Source organism: Anomalospiza imberbis, chromosome 2 (genome assembly GCF_031753505.1).
Source record: "Anomalospiza imberbis isolate Cuckoo-Finch-1a 21T00152 chromosome 2, ASM3175350v1, whole genome shotgun sequence".
In the NCBI taxonomy this organism is placed as follows: domain Eukaryota; kingdom Metazoa; phylum Chordata; class Aves; order Passeriformes; family Viduidae; genus Anomalospiza; species Anomalospiza imberbis.
Window position 1 is genome coordinate 50,379,636 of NC_089682.1, and position 26,018 is coordinate 50,405,653.

Sequence of the window (26,018 nt, forward strand, 5' to 3'; positions counted from 1 at the left end):
GCTGAGAAAGCACAATTTCCAAGAGGTTTATATCAGCATAAATCTATGGAGCTTTGTTGAAGCATTGCATTCAGAGCAAAATTTTGTCACTCATCTAACTAGATACTTTCTAGCTAGGTCAGTGGTTTGTGAGTAACCTGCAGCACCATAAATTGATAGGCACAGAAAATCATTTCAGTTAAATGTGATCCTGAATGCCTTTAAAGTTCTTTTTCTCTTATTTTCCAACACTGTTCTTTTAGTTTGGAGGAAATTTTCTACATCCAGCTTGGTTTTAACCCATCTCAAAAGTACTTTTGCAAATGGAGTTTGCTATTCAGGAAGCCTGCTTCTCCATGATAGCAAGAAAGGATGGATGGATCTTTGCCTCTGCTTTTCTAAAAAGCCAAGGTGTGTAGCTGGGCTCCTGAATGACATCACATAAGTCACATCATCTTTCTTCACTTCAAATTCCCACACACTTGGAAATAAATAGATAAAACACTTTAAAATTCTCTAATAAAATCCTTGAAACAGGTGGGTCTTATTTTTCCAAGAAGAAACAAAGACCTGTGCATTTGCAATGTGGCCAGAGCAAGGACTAGTAAAGCAGGTCACACCCTGGCTCTGACACTGCCTTCCTCTGCTGCTCAACTCACTTCTCTTTGCCTTCATTTCCTATATCTGGTATAGGCGGTATTTATTCTGCTTCACCTGCACTGAATACTGTGCTACATCTTACTGCCATGTAAGAAAGACTCTGAATAGAGATGTGAGAACTGAAGAGACCTATGGAGCTTGTCTAGTCTGATCCCTGCCCCAGTCGGTTAGGGCCACCTACAGCCATTGCTCAGGACCAAGTTCAGGTAGGATTTGATTATCCCCAAGGAAGGAGATTCCACCACCTCTCTGGGAAATCTGTGCCAAGGCTTGGTCACCTTCACAGGAAAATTGTGTTTTCTGACGTTCAGAGGGAGCCTGATGCATTTCCAGTTGTGCCCATCACCTCCTGTCCTGCCACTGGGCACCATGGAAAAGATCCTGGTTCTGTCCTTTTTTCACCCTCCCTTCAGGTATTTGTACACATTGATAAGTTCCCCCATGAGGCTTCTCTTCTCTGAGCTGAACAGTCCCAGCTCTCTCAGCCTTTCTTCATAGGGAAGATTCTCCAGCAGTTTATTCATTTTTGCAGCTCTTGGCTGCCCTTGTTCCAGTAGCTCCATCTCTCTCTTGTGCTGGGGAGCCCAGAACTGGATGAACATCTATGAATAGCTGAGAAAAAAAAGATATAATAATTACTAAAAACAAAATCACTTCCCTTATAGTTAGAGACTTCAGGAGTCTACTGGTTAGTTTACCAAGGAGAAAGTTAAGGGAGAAGCTTGATCACAATTTTTAGGGACCAAGACATGGAATACAATATAAGTTAAGTAAGTATCAGTTCATCACACAAGAGTGAAACGAGGCCAAATGACCCAATTTGAAAGGGGACAGAAGAGAAATGAAGTGCAGTGCAATTAGTTATTTAGCAATAGCAGCAATTAGCTGCTGGAAAATTTCCCAAGTATTCTGGCTGATTCTCTGTATCTGGTGATTAAATCAAGATCACGTTTTTTGTTTCCTTTGAAGTCTTGTCCCAGTTCATATAAAAATTCCTCTGGCCTGTGTGATGCAATAAGTCAGACAAAAAATTATCACAACAGTCCTTTCTGGCTCTATCACCGACTCTTATATGAGAAGATATTTGCTCTTCTGATGATTAGGCAATTAAAATTGCAAAATAGCAGAGAATTCCTAAAATTCAGCAGGGTTGAATGCCTTGAGTTAGTCTTTGCCTCAGTCTCAGAAAAAAATTCTGAACACAAAAAAATCCACCACTGGACTTGTCTCTAAAACAAGCCAGAAACAAGAGAGAGAAGAATTTAGTAGTTTAAATGCCAGTTTGGCGTACCCAGCCTATCTCAGCTGTGTGCTAATCAGCAGTAGCACCTGTGTGCCAGACACAAGCTGATAACATCTCCATGCTGCTGATCATCATCAAGTGTGGCAGCCAGATTTGTTTATAAAATCTGAAGCATCTTTAAAGGAAAGCTGTTAAGGGGTTCTTAGTCCTGGTAAAACTGCTCAGTGTAAAAAAGCCTGCATTTACCCAGGAGAGGAGTCCTTTAAAAAACAGTTCTTGAACTTAGCTAGGAGCTGGAACACATTGACTGGCATAGGTCAGGCTGCTGCATCAATTATGTGTTTGGATTCTGGAGCCAGTCTACCAGATGTACCAAGGAAGAGCAAATTTTCTGAAATAGTCTAGGTAATAGGTTTCTAAGGGAGACTGCTCCTTGGAAGCAAAGTACTCTGATGCCATTTATGAAGGTGCACCACGAGAATATGGGAAGGCATTAGGAGAGAAAACACAACATATGTTAATCATCTGCAATTCAATCAGTTTTCTGTATAGCTGGGAAATGAATAATTTTGTGTAATGCTAAGTACAAGACTGTGACTCTTTGTAGATAGTCCTTGAACTGAAACAATAAAGAACGCAACATGCTGCTTGTCATTCTATTGCAGCCCTCATGAGAGCCAAAATAAGCTTTAGGAAAGTTCATGTCTAATTTTCAGACTTGGCTGCTCTAAAGACATCAAGGAGCCTGAAGAATTTCCCTACGGATGAGTCATCCTTACTACGTTCATGTTATTTCTCAGACCAGACATGAAATCCAACCCAGATCCAGAACCATAGTGCTGTGGGAAAGTTTGGATGGCACATAACCAGGCATGGAGCCCTGCTCATCAAAAACACACCACCTCCTAAGCAGACTCTCAAATGAGGACATGGATTCAGAGAGGACATGGATTTATATGGCAGGCATGGAATGTTCCCATAGCCGTGGGCAAGCCCATGGACAAAGCCTGTGTTTTTCCCACTAGAGGATGATAGAAAGGAGTGGGGGCTGAACATCTACTCCTTCTTGCACCCCATTTCTGTTCATGTTTGCAGCTGATACAGATATGCTCCACTGGCTGCTCAGGTACCGTGGCTGCTGGAGGACTCAAAAGCTAGTTAGAAGGATACCATATAAACCCATTAACAGAATTTTATCTTTCTTATTTGGTGCATATCACCACACACTGTGGGTGGAGGCAGTGGTGTAAACAACCACTGCCAAGGACAGCTCTTCCTCTTTCAGCCAAGGCTGGAGCTACATCCCTTTTGCAATGGGCAACATCTTAGCTCATTTGTTACAGCTGAGTAACTTTTAAAATTATGTAACAGGGTGAGAAATTTAAATTTAAGCTGTGTGTGTTTATAAGCGAAGGAAATAGCAGTATTATTTATTTTGTCCCCAAACCCCTGGCAATCAGTACACAGACAGCTGTATGTAAGTCCTTTCTCTTCACACACATACCATCAACTCTTCTATCTCCTTGTCTTGGCATCCCTTGGCCTGATTCATTATATCCGCTGGAAATTTTTGAAAAGGAAAGCTCAAAAAAGACTAGAATTACAAAAAAATCACTAATATACTTTCCTCGGTTAAGAGAGGAAAGCCAAGCAATGAGGGAAATTCACACACACATCCTAAAAAGTGTAAATAGAAGAAGCTCTTAGTTTGGCAGAGTATGTCTGCATATAAATGCAGGATTCCTGAGACCAGCCCAGTGTGTGTATGCACACATGTATATCAGCTGAAAAAATTCAGCTCTGCCTCCCTGCTGTCCCAAAGCAGATCTGGCCCTTGGTGCATGGTCACCACACACCATCCCCCAAGCGGAATGACAGTGTGGCAGGAGAAATTTCAGATTTGTCCTGGCAAATGGGAGAAATGCTCGACAAGAGTGAAGGATACAGTGGTGCCAAACACACAAAGTATGAGATGCAGGCAGGAGCACATTCGATGGGGAGGAGCTGCTGGGTGGCATTTTGGCACAGGGTGGGCTGGGGCACATGCCACTCACAAGGACAGCACGAGCCCATGATGCCTGGCGGGCACAGGAAAGGTGGACATTATAGAAAGGTGCATGAGCACAGTCACACAGCTTTCTTCCTTCTTCAACTTCTGCCAGACTGCTGTTATGTACTGCTGAAAAGCACTGGTTTGAAGGCAAATAGAGACCAACTGGGCACAACATAAGAGCACCACAAGTGGCCTCAAAAACATCCTCCAACTGCAGGTCACAAGCTGTTTCCCCTGAGAAAGAAAACACACGCTGGTAGAGGAAGGAGAAGTAACAGCAGCCTTGAGTTCATGAAGGTGAAAAAGAAAGGGAACAGGTGGTTCTCCATGTCTGCAGGAGATCAAACAAGAGGAAACAGATTTAAATTATGCAAGAAAAATAGCTAAATAAGCAACCAGAAAACTCTGAGGGGATGTCTTTAAGACAAACACCCCTGAGTTCAAGGCCAGGTTGGATGGGACTTTGAGCAACCAGGTCTAGACAAAGGTGTCCCTGCCCAGGGTAGGGGGAGGGAACCAGATGATCTTTAAGGTCCCTTTCCCAAACCATTCTATGCTTCTATGAAGAACATCCCATCCTGAGTTTATCTATAGTATATCTCAGCAATCACAACATTCAGAAAGCACAGAAAATCTAAAACACAAATGAACAGACATAGGAAATACAAATAGGTTAACGATAGTTATGTAAATCCTTAGCTGATGTCTGGAAAAGACAATTGGCCTGAAGTCTCACGTGCAGCATTATTTTTGTGAGGATCAGAGGTCAAATTCATAAGCTTCAAAGGGCCTTCAAATTAACTGAGTTAATTTTCAGGGGGATTTGGATGCAAAACTCTTTTCACATAAAATCTCAAATCCTTCCCCCTCTGATTTTCCTTTTCCCCTCTAATAGGTTTTGCCTGTGAATGCTAATAGTGCAGAGATAGCACCTAAAATAACTTGAGGTGCACACATTCATACTAGATACAGAAAACTGAGGGTACCCAGTACATTTGCAGAAAGCCTGTGACACACTAGGGAATAGTCATGTCAAAGCAAGACCTTCTCTCCATTTCTGTGGGGAGTCTTGGCTAACATCCGATTCAGACGGAGTAGCTGAAAGTCATTTTTCTCTGATGTTCTTTAAAAGCCTAAATGCAATGAAATACTAGTGTGAGTCCATTTCCCAATGAGCAAAAGTGTCAAAAAGCCACCATCAGAGCTGGATCTAATTGGCACTCCCAGTAGGGGAGCGAGGAAAGAAAGGGCCAGACACAATGCCCTGCCTCCTGTGGTACTTGTTACAAAACTTTCTGCAGCAGTTGTTCCAACTTTTGGGGCACTAAGTTTCATTTTTTTTCCCACCACATCAAATCCCCCATGCTCTATTATAGTTAACCAGACACCTTGTTGACATGTTCTGCCTCTTCATCCCTCCTGGGTTTTGCTTCCAGTGAACAGTTGTTGCTGTATGAAAAGTCACACCCTGGATCCATATTCTTGGCTGATTAAATGCAACTTAAAATGCTTGACCCTATGTCAGGCCCATGACCATTCTGGACTTGAAACTGCCATGGCTGCATTTAAATCTATTTATCTTTCTTGCTATCAACAGGATATGACTCAATTGAGCACAGAGATATAGGGTCAAACATCATCAATTCTGCACCTGAAGCCTTACCTCCCCACAACTTGCTCCCAGGTCACTCCCTATTAACAGTGAAACAATCTCAGAATCAAACCCTAAGCTCTGTAAGATTGGCTGGATAACCTGACCATAAAATCATATTATTTGAGCTAACCAGGCTTGCTCAAGAGCTTTGTGGGAATTTCTGTCATGCGTAACTTCATGGCAAAGTAGGCACAGGTAAGTTTTGCTGTGCGTAGTCCTGTAGTCAAGTTGCCAGCCTAGTAAACCCGGTTTAGGGTAAGTGCCACACCAGGCTTCCTCTGGGAAAACAGGCAAGTCCCATTGAGTGCAAGGAGGTAAGCATCTCACTTTTCTCCCCTTCCTTGCAGCCTTCACTTTGCCTGGAAATTTAATTACCTGGAAATTTAATTTCTACTTTGCCTGGAAATTTAAATTACCCCACTCCAGGCACTTCAGAGGGCAAATCTGTTTAAAAAAAAGATACAAGACTGATGAGAGAGGATGATTTGGCACCACCAGCAGCTGGAAAAGCATTACCTTATTTCCAGCGGTTATCTGCAGCTCTCCATGAATGTATGCTAAAAAAAGTAGCACTTATTTCCCTTCAAGAAATAGCTTATTTTACAGCATCCAACATTAGGTGGTTTCTGGAGCCTTTTCAGTAGTAGAGAAGAAAAAATCACAAGAGACTCATTTTCCTCACTAATTCTCCTTCTAAGGCATTCATCTGCTCTGCACAGTTGAATTTATTTCCTCATTCCCCTTTTTTCTTCACACTCTTTCTCTGTCCTCATTCTTTGTTTCCATTCCCTCACCCCGCTCTATTTTTTCTCCACCTTTTCACCTTCTGCTCTATAATTTGTGCTAGTCTGCAGTGAAACTAAGTAAAAGCAGCAAATTTTATGTTTCAACCTGAGCACAAGAAGATTGATCACTCTTATCTCCTCTGAAAATGAGTTTGAAAAGTTTGGTCTTGCTGCCCTGCATATGAAAAGAAGCATAAAAAGGAAATGTAGCAAGAACTGGCAAAGAGCGCGTAATAGAGCAACAGGTTGTTTCTGGGCTCTGGCACTGACTTTGCCATCATCCAGAGTTTGGAGAGGACAAGACACACAGCACAGACAGAATTTCTGCAGCACTGTTTGATCAAACAACACCCCCAGGCTTTCTACACTGTCAGACTTAGCTCTTTCAACAATTCTTTCAATGCAAAAAGAAACTTGTCCAAAAGTGTCTTGGGAGCTTTGTCCAGAAAGAAGCCTGTGTGGGCATTTTAGACAACACTTGTTGTTAAAGGAAATGTCAAGCCTCCCATATGAGAGGGAAAACAGCAACAAGTCTCTTTACTGACAAGAACCAGTCCAAAGCAGGAAGGTGCCTGGACAGGGAGAAGACTAGACAAATAGCTCCCGGACAGCCCATTAAAAGAAATGCATCCTCAAATCCTGCTCAGATAGCTTCAAGTAAACACATTTGTAGAAAGAACTATTAGTATAGATAATTAACAAACTAAAAAGAAGTCAAATGCAGGCTTTCTGTAAATTCAGCTCTATTACTAACCTATACAATAACATGAATGCTCTGCACCATACATTAAGTTCTGCACTAAAAGGGGAAAATAATATAGGCTGCTATCAGACTCCTTTGATTCCTTCTTGTTTTCTGTAGTATGCTATTAATTAATACATAATTATTGTCCTTTTTAGTAATGCAAAGAGATTTTAATTTTGCTTTACTGGTTCTGTGTCATTACTGCAGACAGGACTATTTTGTATGAAAGCAATGGCTGGTGATGTGTAATACAGCAGCTGGTTTCAAAAATTTGATTTCTCTGTTTACATCCCTGGCTTTAAAGTCCCATAGCAACTGAAGAAAAAATAATAAAAATTCCCAACTAAATTATCATATTGAAAACTTCCATATAATCCTATTTATGAAGAAGGGTTTTTCTTACAGCATTTTGCAAAGTTCCTTCCCAGCTGCTAATATTTTAATAAAATACCTTTATTATTATAGAGTGCACTGGGAATTAGATCTGGAACTTCTCTAACTGCAGCTTAGCTGGGAGAAAGAAATACACCATTAAAACCTTTGCTGCTCAGGACTTTTTACTATTTCTTTCCCTTTCAAAGTGTTTTGACTAATTTCAAGCCTTGCACCTGCTTCAATCACCCATTTCACTGATTATATTTTCTTTACCCCTGCTAGAGAGGATGCTGGACCTTTACTCCAGCCTCATTGACAACTCTTCCATCAAGAATGCTTTAAGTGATGAGCTCTTTCCTTGGCAGCAAAGAAGGAAACCATGATGTGTTACACACAGAAGCCTTCCTCAAAAATAAATAAATGAAAGACCTCACCTAACATTTTATCCAGTATCTTCTGAGTCTCATCAGAGGAAATTAAAACCAAAATTAGCTTCTTGAGAGGATAGATCAGACAATTTAAAGAACAGCTGCAATTTATATTTCTGAGAAATGAAAATTGAAATGCAGACTAAAATGGTGATTTATTAATCTACTTTCTCCATTCTTTCTGAGTGTCAGTACATTCAGCAGATTATCAATAGCACCATCGTTAATGTATGATTTTCAAAATGAAATAAATGGACAACTCCCTGTCTCTCTTCCTTCTCACCTCTCACGAAGCACAAAGGCGTTCAAAGGCCCTTGCAGCTCCTGTTTGCCCAGCAGGAGGCACGGAGGCTGCAAGCACACCCTGCAAATCTCACAGCCTGACAAAGTGCAATGGGCACCAACTGCTCTAGGTATTAGTGCAGCTTGTGCCAAATGTTTGAGAGCCCTCATGAGCTTGCCCAAACACACAAGGCCTGCTCATGAGCAAAAATATCGAATGTTACTCCTTGACATTTTGTTGTTTTAGTAATTTAACCCCACAAAAACTGTATCAAGATCTACAAGGCATTCAGCTCTTAATCATAGCAGATATGAATCACCATGTCAGTGAACACTATGTGCATAAATTGCTGGCAATGTGGATTTATGCCACCAGGACATCATTCACCAGTATCACCCCTCATATTAGAATTGTGGGATTTGAGAAGAACAGACTTGCTTAGCTGGTTGCAATTTGAGTTGCGACCTTAACTAAAAAAGTCAGGGTCTCAGGTTCACAATCTGTCTGTGTGGTTAAGTAAGAGTTTCACGTTCACCCTGCTCAGATTAATTGCTTCTTTAACCTGCAAATGCTGACACACATGCACAGCTGTGCACACTAATATGGGGGACAGCAGCTGAGTGTCTATCAAGTTTCATTATATTCTGCATGTTCAATTGCTCTCATCACTGGAAACCATCATTTTATTTAACAGTTTAAATACAACAGAAATTCCATAACCTCAATTAAGTATTAAAGACTTTTAGAAGCAAACAAAAATGGTTTTAAGAGGAGCACATATTACATAGATGCACGGACTTGGTCACCTGGTGCTGTTAAAAGATTTTTCTACTCACCCCCTGTGTCTGTAGCCAAAACAGGGTCAGAGGCTGTGATAAAGTTTTTTGATTCATTCAGCTTAGCCTGACACTAGCACGCTGGGTCAAGTGCACCCTAGCTGCCCATAATTGCAGATATTAATGAAGATTTGAAAGGGATTCAAAAATGACTTTAAATGTCCATGCTGGCTAGACACCCATTTTGTCCTCATATAAGCATGCTAGATCATCCAAAAAATAATTCAGCTACTAGGGTTAAAATACACAGATAGCACTCAAGCTCTTTTACGGCTTTTACCCATGCCAGGCTTTTCTCTCCTTGGCTCATTATCTTGTTCGTCCCCTCTCATTTGACAGGGAGCCCACTGAATATCGGAGCAGCACATCTGCATGCTGATGCTGCCAGACTTTCTATTACAAAACCCAGTTTGCAGAAGTATACCATTCCCCACTGAAGCTTTGAAAGCATGACATTAGGTCCCAGCCTTGGAAACGTGTCAGATTTGGATACCCTCCCCTCTTAGTAACCCTCTTGAGTGGGTGTATTTTGCCGGTTAGAGACCTGTGGAGTGTCAAAATACAGGTGCCATCATCTTCCACCAGGCACCCCTCCACTCTGCCTCTGCTGGTGTCTTTGCCCTGATACTGCCTTCAGTGATCCTATGGTCCCATCCTTCTGCCTAATACCCCTTTCAAGATGCTCCCTTTATGGATAAAACAGGTAAAACCAACACAAACAGACCATGCTGGTAGCAGGTACTGAGGGGCCTGGGCTAAACTCCAGCTTCCTAGAGACACCCTGCAGGATTACAGCATCCCTTCGACCTGGCTGCATGTCTCTGCAGGCAGTCGGCCTCATTGCTGCAGCACCAGCCCAGCTCACCCAAAGGTGAATGGAGGGGCAGCTTGGAATTTGGCTTCTTCTTCCACTCTGGTTCTGCTGGCCACCAGCTGCACACATATTTATGCAATAACCTAAACTAACACCTGCTAAAATCCTTCTTTGAGAAAAGAGAACTTAGAAATTTCACTTGTCAGCATGAAAACTTCTCTTTTCCCAGAGAAACCAGGCAAGTCACTCAGCAACTGCTCTGCAGAAGGTCCCTGAGGCATCGCAGTGCCATGTGTCAGTCCTCCATTGCCTCTTCCCAGTGCCAGCCTTTCTTTAACTGCATGAGGAGTTGAGAATGGAGCTGTTCTTATTTCTCCCTGCTGTTAGTCAAACTTCGGAGCATCCAACCGACACTAGTCTGTCAGCCTTACAGTTATTTAAAGACAGCCTGTCAGTTTATTATTAATAGCAGCAATTACATTATTGCAGCTAAAAGAGACAAGTGGGATTGCAAACGTACTGCAGCCAGGGTTAGAGAACTGCTCAGGCCTGCTTTGTGCTAGAAGAGGCTTCCAAGTGTGATTATATGAGCAAATCCTCCTCGCTGAGACCCACAATACATCTTCCCACAGCACATGGCAAAGACAGGGGCTCATTCTGCCAGCCCATCTATAAGCTGAGGGGCCACAGAGCCAAACTTCAGCTAACACACCCTTCCTCTCAGCAATATCTACTGTCTCAGGTTTAGTGAGGCACTCATCTATCCACATCACTCGTGGTCATTTCTGAGCTTGAGGCACAGCGTGCTGACATCCACATCTGGCACATCATTCAGGCAATGCCACTCCCTCATTTTCAGAGGGGAAAAAAAAACAAAAAACAAAAAACAAAACACTTCCCAAAGAGAATGTAGATGTCCAGCGGAAAGCCATGCTTTATTTTTGCCCATGTAGCTGCATCTAAACTAGGGGTCTACATCAGCATTATTAAAATAGCTCAACCAATATTATTTTACGATCAACAACTCCAAATGTAGGTCTTAGCCAGTGGGAGAGAATCATATTCCTAAGTAGGCACTGAAGAGTTTGTGCTTTAAAGCCCTTCTGCAAGAAGGGAAACCGAGGCAGAAAGTAATTGAAATACTCCCCCAAGGTCATGCAATACATTTATGCAAAACATGACCCTACCTGCTTTTTTAGTCCATGGCACAGATGCCATGCAGGTAGCAATTTAATAAGCTACAAGCCCCATCTGTTCATTATTGTCTCAACTGGAGATGACCATCCCCAAAGCTAGGCCACATTAATTGATTATATGAATGCTCCTGCTTTGACCCAGTGCAAAGGCAGTCAATTTAATTTAAATCCTTGTTGAAGAAGATTTCAGTTTGCTGGCTGACTTTATGCTGAAGCAGACAAGGAGCACTCACGGAAGTTTCATAACCCACTCCCACCATGTCTGACAGAGCACATCTGTCCACCTTCTACATCCCTGGAAATTTTTAAATCAAAATAAATAAAATGTGAAATGAGCTAAAGGGAGAGTTTCACTGTGGCACTACCCAGAGCTTTGGGCTGAACAGAATTTCAGCTAGCAGAATTTCCCAAAATTAATAGCATTTCTTCAGTTGGAAGTTTTCCCTGTTTTGAAGTTTCTCTGGTTTGCTTTCCAGAATCATGTGTTTTCCCTTTCTCTCCATATTTAAATCTGGTAAAGGAAAGAGAACACAGTTCGTATTTTTGTTCCAACTACCAGCATTAGGCAGAAGTAGAAGGGTCACAGAAGCTACAGAGATGGAAAAAAGCTTTTATAAAACTCCCTAAATGCTGCATCCACTCCTCTTGACATTTTAAGTCATCAAAACTTCACTAGTGATATGAGAGACTGCTAAATTTTCCTCTCTTACCCTTTTCTTTCATTTTTATTAGTGGTTGGATTTTGATTACATTATGCCTGACAAGGACCAGCTGCCTCCACAAGTAACTGCATTATCATCAGCGGCAGCCACAAGTAAAAGCACGATGTAGGTAAAGGGGTCATAACATTTACTGCCTTTTTTTTTTTTTTTTTTTTCTAAACTGCATGAGAAACCAATTCACATGCACCCTTCTAGTGTTAAAATAATACTCTTGCAAGTCCTCCCTGTGAGCTTGGCTCCCAGGGAAAACCCACATCCATCCAACCACCTACCTCCAAAACCACCTTTTCCCTCTTTTCTCCATGAAAACATGACCATTTTTTGCACATATGAAAGTGCATTAAAGAAACAGTACATTTTTTGTTAAAGGAAAGCAATTTTTAGATCTTTGTCCTAGAACTTTGTTTGTATTGGAGGTATTTTTCTCTTAGTCTTGGGGAAAATGAGAAAAAATACACGAAAAAGGCAAGAGCATGGACAGTTCAGGTAGCTTAGTCCATTACAGTGACATTACCAACAAGTGCAAAAGTAAATAAGGTAAGCTGATGTTCACAGGAAGCTGAACAAGGTGATTTGAAGATATCCAAATTGCTGCAAACAGCCCATTTCTCTTTCTCTTTCACCTTCTACCCCATCACTTGACCGTAACGGCACTTTTGCTGTTCATCACTCTCTCTCCCCATCAATTTTCACTGCCCTCCACAGCTTCTTTATCACTTTTGTTGTCAAAACTACAACTACCTTTATCTCAAATGTTTGCCATAAATTCTGGCAATAGACATCCAACCCATGAATTATACAAATAAATTGGCTAGTTTTAAGAGGCACTAGGTGATAATGTATTTTTTCATATCCACAGATACACCTAATACCTTCACATCTCTATTGGAAAACTGACTCAGCACTAATGCCCTTACTCTGACTGGTTGTCTGTCCCCCTACACTACTTTAAAAAGCAAGCATGTTCTGGTGCAGTAAATAAGAACCAAACCACCATATGACTCAAAACAGTCACCAGCAAAGAAAAATATTCAGCCATTCCCTTTCTGCATACCCTGCAGAATTTTTTACTACAAACTGTCATTAAAAAAAATATTTTAACTCTAAGCTTTGCTAAAAGGCACTGAATGCTCATTAACAGAACTATTGCAATTTTCAAAACTTTAAAGTGGTACAGTCTTATCTTTCAGAAAAAGTAATTCTGAACCCATTGCCTTCTTTTTCTTGCAATTTTGTGGTGGTTTTTTTTTTCTGGGGGAGGTTGGTTTTGGGTGTGTTTGGTTTTTTGGGTTTTTTTTTGGGGGGCGGGCTTTTTTTTCACTTTTACACTGATGCAAAAGCATTAACTTTAATAGGTGCTGAGGTTTACTCCACTACAAACAATAGAGAACAATCCATATCTCTGTGCAGACATGTCTATTTCTCAAGCCAAAATGTGTGACTGGGAGCAGACACCAACACAGAGTGCCCAATGTACCTTTTCACCACAGTGCCACAGCACAGACAAACTGGTGCCTCATTCCCAGCTCTGCTGCTTCTACCCAGACTGAAAAAAATACAACATAGGTCCACACCAAGTGTAAAATACTGATGATGAGTAAGTCAAGCCTTGTGAGAAACTACCAGATTCATGTGTATCTGACATACCCAGGAAATTTCAGTTCTCTAACTAGTTGAGATCCCTTATGTTTTGAGGGAAAACCTCAAATTTTGCTCAATGACTCCACAGCCACAGCCCTGCCATCCTCATCAACAGCAACACACAACTTTATTCCCACTAGCATGCACCACACAGTTACAAGCTGAAGGTGCAGACTCAGTTAACAGTAAAGAGACAGATAAATCTCTAGCTGCTGACAAATCTGGAGAAACATGACCCAAATTTTGGTATCACCAAAATTCTCAGAGGCCAAAGAAGGAATTTAAAAAAAAATTTTCAAGCACCAATTTTTTTTTTTAATGACACAGTGAAGGAAAAGAAAAATGCACGGGGATGCTCAGCTCATTTTTTTGTCACTGGAGTACTCCTAAGACATAGAAAGACAAACTCCTAAAAATGTACCAGCTGAAAGACAGGGTAGCATTAGACACATGTGTTCATGGAGGCCTCTTGTCCTTTTGCTCCTTGTTCACCCTGACCAAAATAAAAGGGTAAAGCAATCCCTGACTACTAGGGAGACTTCCCATCAGGGCAGGAGCTCCTGTGAGAGCCACAGCCCTGTCTCCCACAGTTTTCATAGTCCCTGTCCTCTAGCAAGAGCACCTGGCCCATGCAGATACACCCAGAGCTGTCACCTTGTCCTCTGCAAAGCGAGGGGCAGTCACACTGATGGGGGGGACAGCTGCTTCCCCAAAGGTGGGCAGCAAAGCTCTGCTCATCTACAGAGAGGCAGCTCTGTGGGCTATTACCTCATCCATGGGCTCTGTGCTCAAAAGTGTTAGGGGAAATCAGCCCCTGAAACAGCCACTGAGGCTGTAATTAGCTGCCGGGGGTAAACAGGACAAAGAGAGAAGCTGAGAGGATTGAGATCGCAGCTGAGTTCCTTTCCTTCCGAGACTCAGAGGCTGGTGCTCCTCTGTTGCCATTGTCACCCTGAGGCCACCTCACAGGCAGCAGGTCAAGGCATCCTGGCAGTCAGCCATGCAGCCAGCACATTCAGGTCACAGTCACAGCGTGCACACGCATTTGCACACATGTTAGCAAGTAACCTGGTGCTGCTGCAAGCCACCAGCTCATTATACTGGTGCAGCACCCACCATGCTTCCAGTCCCCTCCAAACAGACAAGCACTTGGAGAGGTTTTGTGTGAAGTGGACACTGCCATCTCAGATCATGACGACCTGCAAGTATAAACCAAGGCAGCCACTGTTATGGCTACGCTGATGTACACTCTGTAGAGTACTCCCTTCTTCCCTTCTTAACTTGGCAGCATTATTTTCCTTCATTGCAGCTACTTAGGCACATCTGTGATACAGGGTTTGGAATTTAAAAACAGGCAATCCTAAGTAAACCAAAAAAAAAACTAGTGGAAAAGTTTTTTCAGTCAGTATTCAGGCAATATTCAGGCAATATTCAGGCATTTTTCAGGCTGTGATGCACAAGTAAAAAGCATATTCATTACTGGGAAATACTGTTTGATATTTCCAATTTACATTCACATTTGACAGTTGAAGATGGAAATGCAGTTCAGCTTCACAGAGGTCTCTCCCCTCCTTCCTTCTTGCTTCCCAGATGAGCTGCCAAAGACAAGCAGCCCCATGCTATTCACCTCGAGAGCTGGGTGCTGCAGAGCCAAGCTCCCCCATCCCCCAAGGTACTTGAGCTCCCAGGGATTTTCATCCCAATCTCAAACCTGGCAGGAGAGATGGCCTGTGTGTGCAGGGCAGCAAGCTGATTGATGGCACACAACTGCCTTTTCAGGAACTGGGACAACCAAGGTCACCTTCCACCACACCCTTAGTCTTGCTTAGGCAAACCTGGCCTGGTGTTACATTTCAGGCATCCCACAGTTTTTATGATCCCAGGGTCACAGATTAGCAGCCACCACATTGTTTACAAGCCAGCCTCCACTTTCTGCTCTGTTACCAGGCACCTGCTACTACCACCACCTGATTTAAAGGCTGCTGGCACTGGCTGCATCAGTAATGCAGTTACTGGTGATGAATCATGGTGTCACAGGCACTAGATTGCAGCACTGATAAATGGATCTGGATGATAAAGGGAGGAGAACACCTGTATTTAGCACAAATGTCTTCATAATCATCAGGGCCAGGAAAGGAAATAGAATTAGGCAAGAAAATAGAATTAGCATTATTTCAATACTAACTGGAAGAAATGTGATGCTTTAAACACCGAGTACACATGTTTTTTCATGGAAAAGGATGTTCTTGCTGACACACTGGAGGCAGAGTGGGCAAAGCAAGAAAAGAGGGAGCTGAAAGGTGAAAACACAGGCAGAAAGAGCATTGTTTTCCGCATGAAGCCTTTTACTTTGAGGAGAAGCAAGAAAAACAGAAAGTATGTCACAGACGAAGGTGATTGAATTTTGTTTGTTTATTCCAGAGAGGGATGAAATTCAAGACTCAACAAACCCAGTCAGCACTGTGGCCTCGTGGAAAGGACACTTGTGTGTGGGAGCTGTACCTCAACTCCATTTTTGGCCATGTACCCTTTCCCCTTCACCTCTTACCTTCATCCTTGAGTGCAGGATGTCCATGAGACAGAGGTGAAAACCTCACATTGTCAGACATGTGCCCAATCTCAGCAGCTTCTTTCATGCCAAGCACTGCCAAGAGGCATTCCTGCTGGCATTTTTTAAAGCCACATCTAGCTGGGATCCATCATTCAAAGCTCTCTAATTCCTCCCTCGCATCTTCCTTCAGCTCTCACAGAGTTGCCGCTTCTGATTGCAGGATCTTTGCTTTTGAAGGCAGCTTGGGGTGGACTGACTTCTTTTGGCCCTCTGGAAATACAAAATAATGACATGTTTGTTACTTCTGTGAACAGGAACCATTCAAAAGAGACAGTACTCCTGACAGCTCCTGGAGAAATGATGCCCCAGTGACAGGCTTCTTTTTAAAGCCTAGGCTCCTCCTGATGCTCATCTGTGATCCTTAAAATTAATAGGCAGTGTTTATGGCCATTTCAGAGATGACAGGCTCCAGGTTTTCAAACTGCAAAAGAAACACAACTTGAAATTGGGCACTATCCTCTCTTCAGGCTGTGTGATTTGACTGAAAAAATAAACCTGCTGATGGAGGAAAGCTTTTCATGACCGTAGAAGTGCTTTTGAACAGCAGCTTCATGATCCTTTTACCTTCAGGGGTATCATAGCACTAGCTAGAAGCAATAACTTTCAAATATTCACCTACCACCAGGCTTTTGGCTAAATATCTTGACATTGCTCTGCTAATATATAGTTATATTTATGCATTTCTCTATGTAGCCAGTGGCATGCAGGATTTCGGGGTTCTATCTCCTTTTTCCTATTCTGCTACAGATTCCCTGTGCTGCTTAAGAAGGTCAGTTTATTTGCAGGTAGCTCATTTACTTTTATTTTGGAGGCTAAAACAATACTTTTCTGCCCCTAGAACACCGGTGCAGTAGCTGTGAAGTTGCTAGTTAAAAAGTGCTGTAAAGGTAATAAACTGCCACTGCTGGATTTGCATACTCTCTAAGTATCCTTGTCTACAGCTTTTCAGTCTAATTTTGCCTTTTGGAAACCAATTGTGTAATTGATTCCTTAAGTTTCCAACTTGAAACAACAAAAAGAGCTGGTTATCAGAAAGAAGCGATGCTCATTCCTCCCTCTGCTGAAACGAAAGGTGTTGCACTAAATCACTCACAAATTCTTAGCACTACCAAAGGGTAGTAGCAGGCTCCCACAGCTCCAGGTTACTTGGGAAGCTTAAATCTTTTTGTAGTCAACCAAGTGATGACTAGATCAACCACATCCCCAGCCTCTGATGTTTCCAGCCCGGGGAGCCTCACAGTGAGGGACAACTGAGGTGAACTGCACAGGGAGGCAAGGAGCAGCCGGGCAGGAAGACCGTCCTTCCCTTGCTCATCCAGTGCTCATCACAGCCTGTGAGCACTGACCCTGCTTTGCAAGGCTGGAAAGATGTGAACAAGGGGATGTGAACAAGGGGATGTGAACAAGGGGAGCCGCTCTGCTGCGTCCCGCAGGAGCACAGCCTTCTTGGGTGCTGCCAGCCCCGCTTCCCTCCCCACGACATTCAGGTCAAAAACACGGCAAACAGCCAGATTTTGAGACTGTCAAAGCAAAGGGACAAACTCGTTCGGAGGCTGCCAAGCCTTTCATCAGGGGAAGCTGGGGCTCGGCGCCCTCGGTGTTGACGCTGCCTCGGCTCCGGGGCTGGACAGGGCCCGCACGGGGACTTTCGTGTCGTTTGTATGGGGAAGGAAAGGGAAAGGAAGAGCAGCGGGATTCGGGGGCAGAGCGAGCAGGGCGAAGCTGCAGCGGGCAGGGAGAGGCAGAGCCGCTGACTACGCCGGGGCTGCACTGGCACCCAGCGGCGGCGAAGGGGCCAGCCCGGGCTGGGCTCTGAGAGCTGGGCAGTGCCCTCGGAAAAAAACACGGCAGACGCGAATTTATTTTACCTTTTAAGGAAAAAAAAAAAAAAAAAAAAAAAAAAAAAAAAAAAAAAAAAAAAAAACCAAACACCACCACCCCCTCCACGTCGCCGTTTTCGCCACCCCTTCATAAAAAACCAAGAAGCCAACGAACTAATTCCAAACCATATTCCGTCTGTCTGTCAAGTGTGCTTGTGCAAGTCACAAAATGGGAAGTTTCTGGAGGTAGGATGCATGCATTTCAGTTTGTATTAGACCAGACTTACCCACAATTTGTTATTTTCACTAGGTCTACAAAGCCTCGTTGGTGAAAACTTGGTACCTGTACATGTACCCACTGAAAGAAATGTTTTCAGGTTTACGTATCTGTTTTTCAAAAGGCTGAGAATAAATCTGTCTTTTTGTGAGATAAGAAACATTTTGCATTTCATTTCAAAGAGAGAAAGTTAAATAGTTCTGCACAACAAGGGCAATGTTTCAATCAGAGCCTCAGTAATAGATGCTCTATGCGGAACAGCCTTATGTAGCACTGACAATTTAATCAATTGATGGATGAGTTAAAATCTTTTAGGACTCAGTCAAAACCCACTTCTATATAGCAACATATGCATGTCCACTTTCCAGCAAGGCTGCATCCATCAGTAATACCAAGGGAAGGGAGAGGGAAAGGTTTCTAAAATCATGAAAGATGGTTTGAATGTATCAAGCTTTTCTTTGCTTTTCTACTCTGCCTAATTTCCCCCACCCATTCCAGTACAACCTTACAGAAGTATTTTGTGATAGAGAAAAATTACATGCAAGGAAACAGGGCTATGGGAATTAAATTATAGCCATAGCCCAGATGCACCTGGAGCTGGCTGTTTGATGAAGACAGAAGTGATCATACAATTTCCTCACCATGCTGCTATTATTTTTGCAACTTATCTTAAAATTTTCCTTTGTCTCACTTGAAACCCACCAGGACAGGAAATGAGAGGCCTATACTAACAAAGAGACAATTTACTCTGGCTAAAACCAGAAGTTATTCATTCTGTCAGTACTCTGATATATTTGGCAGGCTTATAATTTTGGGAGATAGACAATACAAGTTCTGAACCTCACTTTCTCCACACCAAATTAAACATCTGAGTATTCCCCACCACTGCTCAGTGCTGCAGTTGGCTCCATAATTGTCTGTTCCTTATGAGCTAAGGCTCTGCACATCTTGTCATTTGTAAGGTTTTGTGCTATGGATATAAGGATTAGCAAGGATTTAGGATTTATATCTCATTTGAAAGATTAATAACTTAGCACTTCATGTCGTCCACCAGTGCAAAAGTTAAGCAAAGCACCATGCACTACACTGCCTTGTGAACACTCATCACCTGCAAAAGGTCTGGAGAACAAGTGGGTTTTACCACTTGACCTCAAAATCTTTGTATCTAGATTTGGTGAATAGAAAATTGAGGTGAATCCCAGAGTTCAGGAGGCTACACTGAGCACAGATTCCACCCTTGCAATCTGAGAGAAGGACCACCAAGGAGTAAAGATGTATCTGTAAGCAGCAGGAAAGCAAGTGAGAGTGACACCTCCCACACTCCCTCCCCTCTTATGTTGGGGCAGGAGCAAGGAACACTGCCTTTTGTGCTTCTGTCAACTTCATCCACCTTGAAATTTAGCTGCAGCAGCCCCACAAAAACTCTAGCTGTGACAGTAACACAAGAAAAGAGACAATTTCTCAAGTAGGCTGAAATTTCAGCCACCAGCATTCTCCCACACATCTGAACTCCCTTCTCCCATTTATTTTTTCATTCTTCTCTCAAGCGCCATAACAAGTCAGCTCTTTGTTTTTAGTGCTTCAATTACTTCCTCAGAGCTCTTGAACTGCTGAGCCCTCCCAACAAAATCAGGATAATGAATAATGTTCATCGTTTGCTTCTCTGTAACGGTTTCCCCTGCTCAGGCTTGCAGCATGACTGGAGAGGCACAAGCACTGACAGCTGAACAAATCCCATGCCATCACAGAAGACAGGCTCAGCAGTGTACCCTGGCAGCCTTCTCAAACACTGCAGCCTGTTTTTCCATGTTTGGAGGGCTTTATCCCTAAAACTGGCCATAGAGGAACCAGCCTCACTTGAGAAGCAGGACTACAAAGAAGCTCTGAGGTACAGAGATGCCCAGGACAACAAAAAATGGATTCCCCCTAAAAGCACTGTTCCTCACACCACCCATGTGAATAGCCACTTCCAGATACATCAACCAAGGCACCAAAGGGGCAACAAGAGTCAAACTTTTTCAACCTCGCCTGCCTCAACAACATTAGCAGCCAAAATCCACAGCCAACTAGTTTCTGTTTGTCTAGGCTTGAACAAGACTTTTCATATTAAAAATCAAGAAACACACAGATATGTGTAATATTACATATAATATAGTATATTGCTGTTACTCATTCTTATAAAAGCCTGCTTCTTTAGCAGAAGTCTGTCAGTACTGACTCCCCTAGGTCAGCTCGACTCCAGCACCAGCAATCACATTTACTTGCAGCCTGGGAGGCATCACTCACCTTGCCATCAATACCCTCACAATAAGGCCTTGCAATGGTTGAAATTGTTGCTCAATTAATTGCTGGCTAGTTCCTGCCAAATTGCCGGCAATAGCTCTTCCTTTGGCATGGAAGGAAAGAATACAGCCCTTTAAAGTGCTCTGAGGTCACATTAGCCTCACACACACTCCATTACCCATGACCTTGTCTCTCTGGCAGAAGCTGGAAGCTTCTGTCCTCATCTCCCAGGGCCTGGAAGTACCAGGATTGAGACTAAAGGGGGTCTTCATAGGGAGATGTGGGGTGGCCCAAAGGAGCACAGGGTCATAGTTGCTAGAAATGCTGTCCTCAAGCTCCCAGCAGGGACTTGGCTTGAGACACCAACACAGCCCAAGAGGGAAGAGACTCTTTATTAAGAGAGTGGAGCCATGGGAGAAAAAGGTGGTTTACTTTACAAGGTGCCATGGTCACATGGAGGCTGCTCTGTCAGGAGATGTTAGGAGGTTCAGCAGGTGAAGACACAGTGTATTTTCCATGTGAAACTAATGGGAGATGATTCCTTCCTTCCTGCCTTCCTTCCTGCCTCCCTCCCTCCCCTGCCCCCTTCCTCCCCATGAGCTAGGAATATCAGCAGGAATAAAGCCCACAAACACCTACCCAATTTCTTGCAGATTCAACAGCAGAGGAAGGTGACTGCTCTTTGCTCCTGGAGAACAAGAGATGCTCATTCTCCTTGCCAAGAGAATGAAAGAGAAACACACCACCACATACCTTGGAAACCCAGAAGTCTCTCTCTATCCTATCCAAGCACAAAACTGGGATCTGGGGTTATTCTGCAGTTTACCCACAAATCCACTGTGGAAACAAAACCTCTGAAGTTAAGCAAGAAGCTCATTAAGCGTGCAAATATGAGGAACTGTTGGTGAAAATTATCACTAAACTACCGACTGTCATCTTGGGTTATGGAAGATTTTGAGTGGGAAGATGCTCTGTTGCACCTTCCTACGAAAGCTTTTCACGATTAACTTGCCTTACTAGAAAATGAGGAGCTGAACACAGCAAAACATTCTGTGAAGCCGTGAACTTTGCAAAATTTTCATTTAAAATGTTTAAAAGCAATGACATTTTTCATAAAACATTTCAATCTTGAGTCCTGAATAGCTTTCAGCTTTGAAATGCAATTTCCCTTTCAAAAATGTGAAAAAAAATGAACACTGGAAAGAAGCCTTTTGATGTTTTTACAGTCCCATGTGACAAATGAGACATTTTTCACATTGCCAATTTGCTTAAAATATTTTTAAGAGATCATTCCAAACGGATTTTTTTTCCAAGATACTGACACTTTAAACAACTTTCTTAGGCTTTTGGGTTTTTCTGATAAAGTCAGTAAGGACTACATATTTTATGATCTGTGGGTTTTTTTGGATGCAGTTTGCCACAGATTCCAGTCATCCAGATACTCATGATTTTTAATTAATTGCTCTACCATTCCTGGCTGTATAAAAATGTCAGAAATATAAATGAAATGTCAACTAAAACACAGCATTCTACTTGTTTTCTAGGGAAAAAAAAAAAAAAATTGGAGTTTGGTAGGTTTGAGAATCTGCAAAGAATATGTTTTAATTTCTTCTTTAAGTTATTCTACTTTCCATCATTTAATAAGAAAATCTGAATAATGTGGTTGCCACACCCTTCCAGAAAACTATTTTTATCTCTTTTCAGATATAAAATTATCTCTCTTGTTTCAGTTTCAAATATTGGAGCTTCCCTCTTACCATTCTACCTACAGCATTTTCCACAGGTAATATCTGTGGGGGAAAAGAAAGAGAAGGACTGAAAAATGGGGTGAGGGTTGTATAGAATAAATTTAATTCTGTATTAAAACATGAAATGCAAAGAGGTTCTAATTTCTTTATTGAGAGTAACTGAACAAAATTGTCTATTTTTGTTCCCGTAAGTGCTGCTTTATTTAGTGTGTTATTTCAGTGCTATTTGTAGTGTGGCCCACTGACACGAACACTGAGAACACCACACTGCTCTGTCTAAATATAGCACCTGGGAGCTGACAGTGACAGGTACCAGATGCCTATTATTAAACTGCAAGAAGATGGCAAACGATGAAACAGTAAATCCTTACGTAAAGCTGAGCATGCTCCTGCTGCCGTGGGCTTTGAATGGAGCCAGATTGCCTTGGGGTAGCAAGGGAATCTTGAACCCTCAGGATCTTCAAATTCCAAACAGAAAGGAGAGGCCAGGACAGCAGGGTCCAGGACCCCTGGTGCTGTGTGCGCCAGCCTCCTGAGAGCCTGTGTCAATAGCGCTAAGGCTGGCAAGAAATTGACTTTACTACCCAGAAACTGTGGCTCTCCTGGCTATTTACAACTTAGATAGCCAGCACAGCCTTCAATTATTTCCCTGCTCCTTCAGGAAGTTAAAGAGGTAAGATAGAAGGTGAGAAACACATAGACAATACATTAGTGGAATCTGCACAATCTGCTGGGAGCAAAGCATCACTATATGGCCCCATTCACAGTAGCATTATCTGTCTGTTTCTCCCAGCTCACCCACTTACTTGAAGCTATTTCAGTTTTAATGAATGTTTAAATTCAAATATCATCTCAGAACTATCCAAGACTCTGCATACAAATATATGTTTACGCCTTTTGTGCAAGGTGGCATCCTTTTCAGCCTCACTGAAGAGAAGCCTAGCCAGAACCCCAGTGAGTATCAACAGAGACAGCATTACCTTATTTTAAACATTTGTTCAATGCACACTAGCATCAGAGGTAGTTTTGGTGCCTCAGTTAAACAGAGCTCTGCTGGAGATGAAGCTTTCAGGCAGACAATCCTTCCCTCACCAGGGGTGGATGGAGGCATCCAGCAAGCTCTATATACCAACTGAAAATTCAGATGTTTCTGTGCCCGTTTGCTTTCCTCCTAGAAGAGGAAATAATAGCCCTCAGTTATCTTTTTTTAAAAGTTGATTACTTTACTCTCTTTTGCAGCCAGCCTTATTAATCTCCTCTAAAAAATTAAATGGTCTCAAAGCCAGAAGGATGGAAGTTTTTAGGCACCTTTGAATATTTCCCCATCTCTTGAAAAGCTGTGGCATGCTGCAGTCACAGAGCAGGGGTATAACTCAAGCTGCACAAAGCCAAGGAGAAAGAACATAGAAATTACATTGACAGATTCATTCTCTAATTGTTCATTAAGATAATGAGAACAAGATATCAGAAGGATTTCTGAAAGAAGCATACTTGAAGGAAAGAGACGTAGTGAGTGGGCCTGAAAGCAAGAAATTTGGAGACTGGGGAAAGAGGCAGTGTAGGAGATGGTGCTCAGAGGGCTCCAGGGGCAGGGAAGGAGACCACCCACCTGCCTGCTGAGGGCAGTGCAAGCATCCAAAGAAGAAAATTCTCACTTATTTCTTATGGAGTCTGAGGAGATCTGTTTCCTGGATACACAGGCACCACATACCGTGGCTCTGAGCACACCCAGTCCTCCCATCGGTGTGTGGGCAGGAGAAGAAAACGAGAGGGACAGCCCCGGGAGGGAACACAGGTTCCTGCATGGTGGGGACAACCTTGGTGGTAGAAGGAGGTGGGAAGGCAGCCAAAAGGGAATAAAGCTCCACGCTGGGGAAGTGCCTCTGTCCTCACCAAGCTTTTACTCGTGGTCCCCAGCCCTCACTCAATTAAAACGGCACTGCTTGTCAGAACTTCAGCAGGGATAAATGAAGGCAGCGCTGCGGGCTCCGGCGGCCGCTGTGGCTCGGGAGAAGAGGCTGCCCGCAGTGCCCAGGGAGCGCGGGAACTCGCCCCAGCCAAACTTTGGCACAAACCTTCCCGCGGTCACCTACACCTTCAGCCCACTGGTCACCACAACGCTCGTGCTGTTCCCACCTTTCCCAAATGCCCCCTCTTTCGTTCAGAAGCATTTTCCAGCAGCAGGAGGCTGTCCTGTCTGCCGCCCTTGCTTCCCCAGCATCCCGGGGAGAGCGGCGAGGGGGCTCCCCCGCCTCCGCTCCCCGGCACGGGCAAGCGGGTATTTAATGGAACACCACAGCGGATGGCAGCGCTCGGCTCTCATCTCGTCATCTCTCAGGCTTCCCTCAGGCAGAGCTCTGCTCTTGCAAAATCTGGCGTCTGTACAAGCTCCTCCTGACCCTCCAAGCGAGACCCCCGCCTGAGAGCAGCTATGACAGGCGGCTCACAGCGGGACGGAGGAGAAAGCAACTCCCTCATCCTCCTCGGAACAGCGGCTCCCCAGAGGGCAGGACAGCCCTGATTCCAGCCCCCTCTGCAGAGTAGGTGTGGCGGAGGCACCTCATTATTTGGACGTGCCTGCCGCGCGGCCGAGCCCCTGGAAGCACGATGAGAGACCTGTCACAGCAGCACAGCTGCCGGCCCCTGACGCTCCATGCTGAGACAAATGAGGACCCAGCTGCTGATGTGTTCCCACACTACCAGGTCTACCAACTTTTAGTGTATCTCTCTGGCTAGGTTTGAGCTAAAAACCCTCTCCAAGGGCTTCTGGAAATCCAGGCTCAACCTTCATGCCTGAGACATGGAGCTGCTTCTAACACTCATCTCCTCATCTAACGAGAATACATAATGCAATGAAGGGTTTGGTGCTTTGACTACAATCCAGAAATATTGCTCTTTGAAAATATTCAGACCTGCAGTAAATCATAAGACATGGCAGCATCCTCAAATTTTCCTGGAAATTCAATATTTAATGGAAGCTCTGGATTATTCAAGTGAAGTTTCCAGTACAGGAAACTAGAAGTTAAAGTGTTGTAGGTGAGAGAATGAAGGGACCTGGGGAGACTAAAAGGAGCAAATAAATAAAAAGTATGTCAACAGGATAATGTGACTTGCTGAAAACAGAAGGAGCAATTAAAAAGAGGGATGGGGAAAAGGAGCATAGAAGTAAATGGCACATAAAAGAAAATAGCACGACCAAAAAATACATATTTTTACATCATAGCAAAGGAAAGGGACAAGGAAATTAGCAAAGAGTAAAATTATAAGGTGAGGGAAGGGAAAATACAGGAAAGGGAAGGGAGGCAACTGTGAGTGAAAATCCATAAGGCAACAGGCAGTAAGGAAACATAATGCAAAAGGAGGTCAGGTTTCTGCTAAAGATGAAAGTAGGACCTTAACTGAAAGGGAGGAACCTATTTCACTGCCAAGTGGTATATAACAAATGAAGAGCTCTCCTTTGGGACTCGCTATTTCCCTTGAGAGTGCAGGTGAGATGGGTGAGTCCAGACAGGATATGCTCTCCCTGTAGGCAAAGAGCATGATGTCTTGGCTGGCAGGTGTGATACCAGGTGACTGCAGGGCACCTCCTGCTCTCTGCTCTTGCCCCTGCCACACAGGAGCCTGACAGTGTTGCTGAACTAGCAGCCAATAAAACAAAGGGCAAAATTATTTTGTCCCTGACCTGAAAGTCCTGCTTTTCAATTTTGAGCTCAGTTTTCACTGACGACCTACATTTCCCCAGTAAAACCAGATTAATACCAGTACCTACGTGACATTTCAGACGTAATCTTACCTTACGTTGCGGGTAATTACATTTGCATTATGGCAAGCCTGAAACACTTTCATGGTCCTTTTTCTACATCTC

General features: G+C 43.3%; 1 long non-coding RNA gene across 2 annotated transcripts; it reads right to left on the reverse strand.

The window, feature by feature from the left end:
- Positions 1-1,488: 1,488 nt before the first annotated feature.
- LOC137468826 (uncharacterized) lies at positions 1,489-26,018 on the reverse strand. Of its 2 annotated transcripts, XR_010996197.1 has the most exons (4): positions 25,947-26,018; positions 15,963-16,235; positions 2,129-2,331; positions 1,489-1,641 (listed from the first exon to the last, which is right to left on the reverse strand). It is a non-coding gene; the product is annotated as an uncharacterized lncRNA (long non-coding RNA). The 2 variants fall into 2 exon arrangements; XR_010996196.1 differs by lacking the exon at positions 25,947-26,018 and having other exon boundaries at positions 15,963-17,026.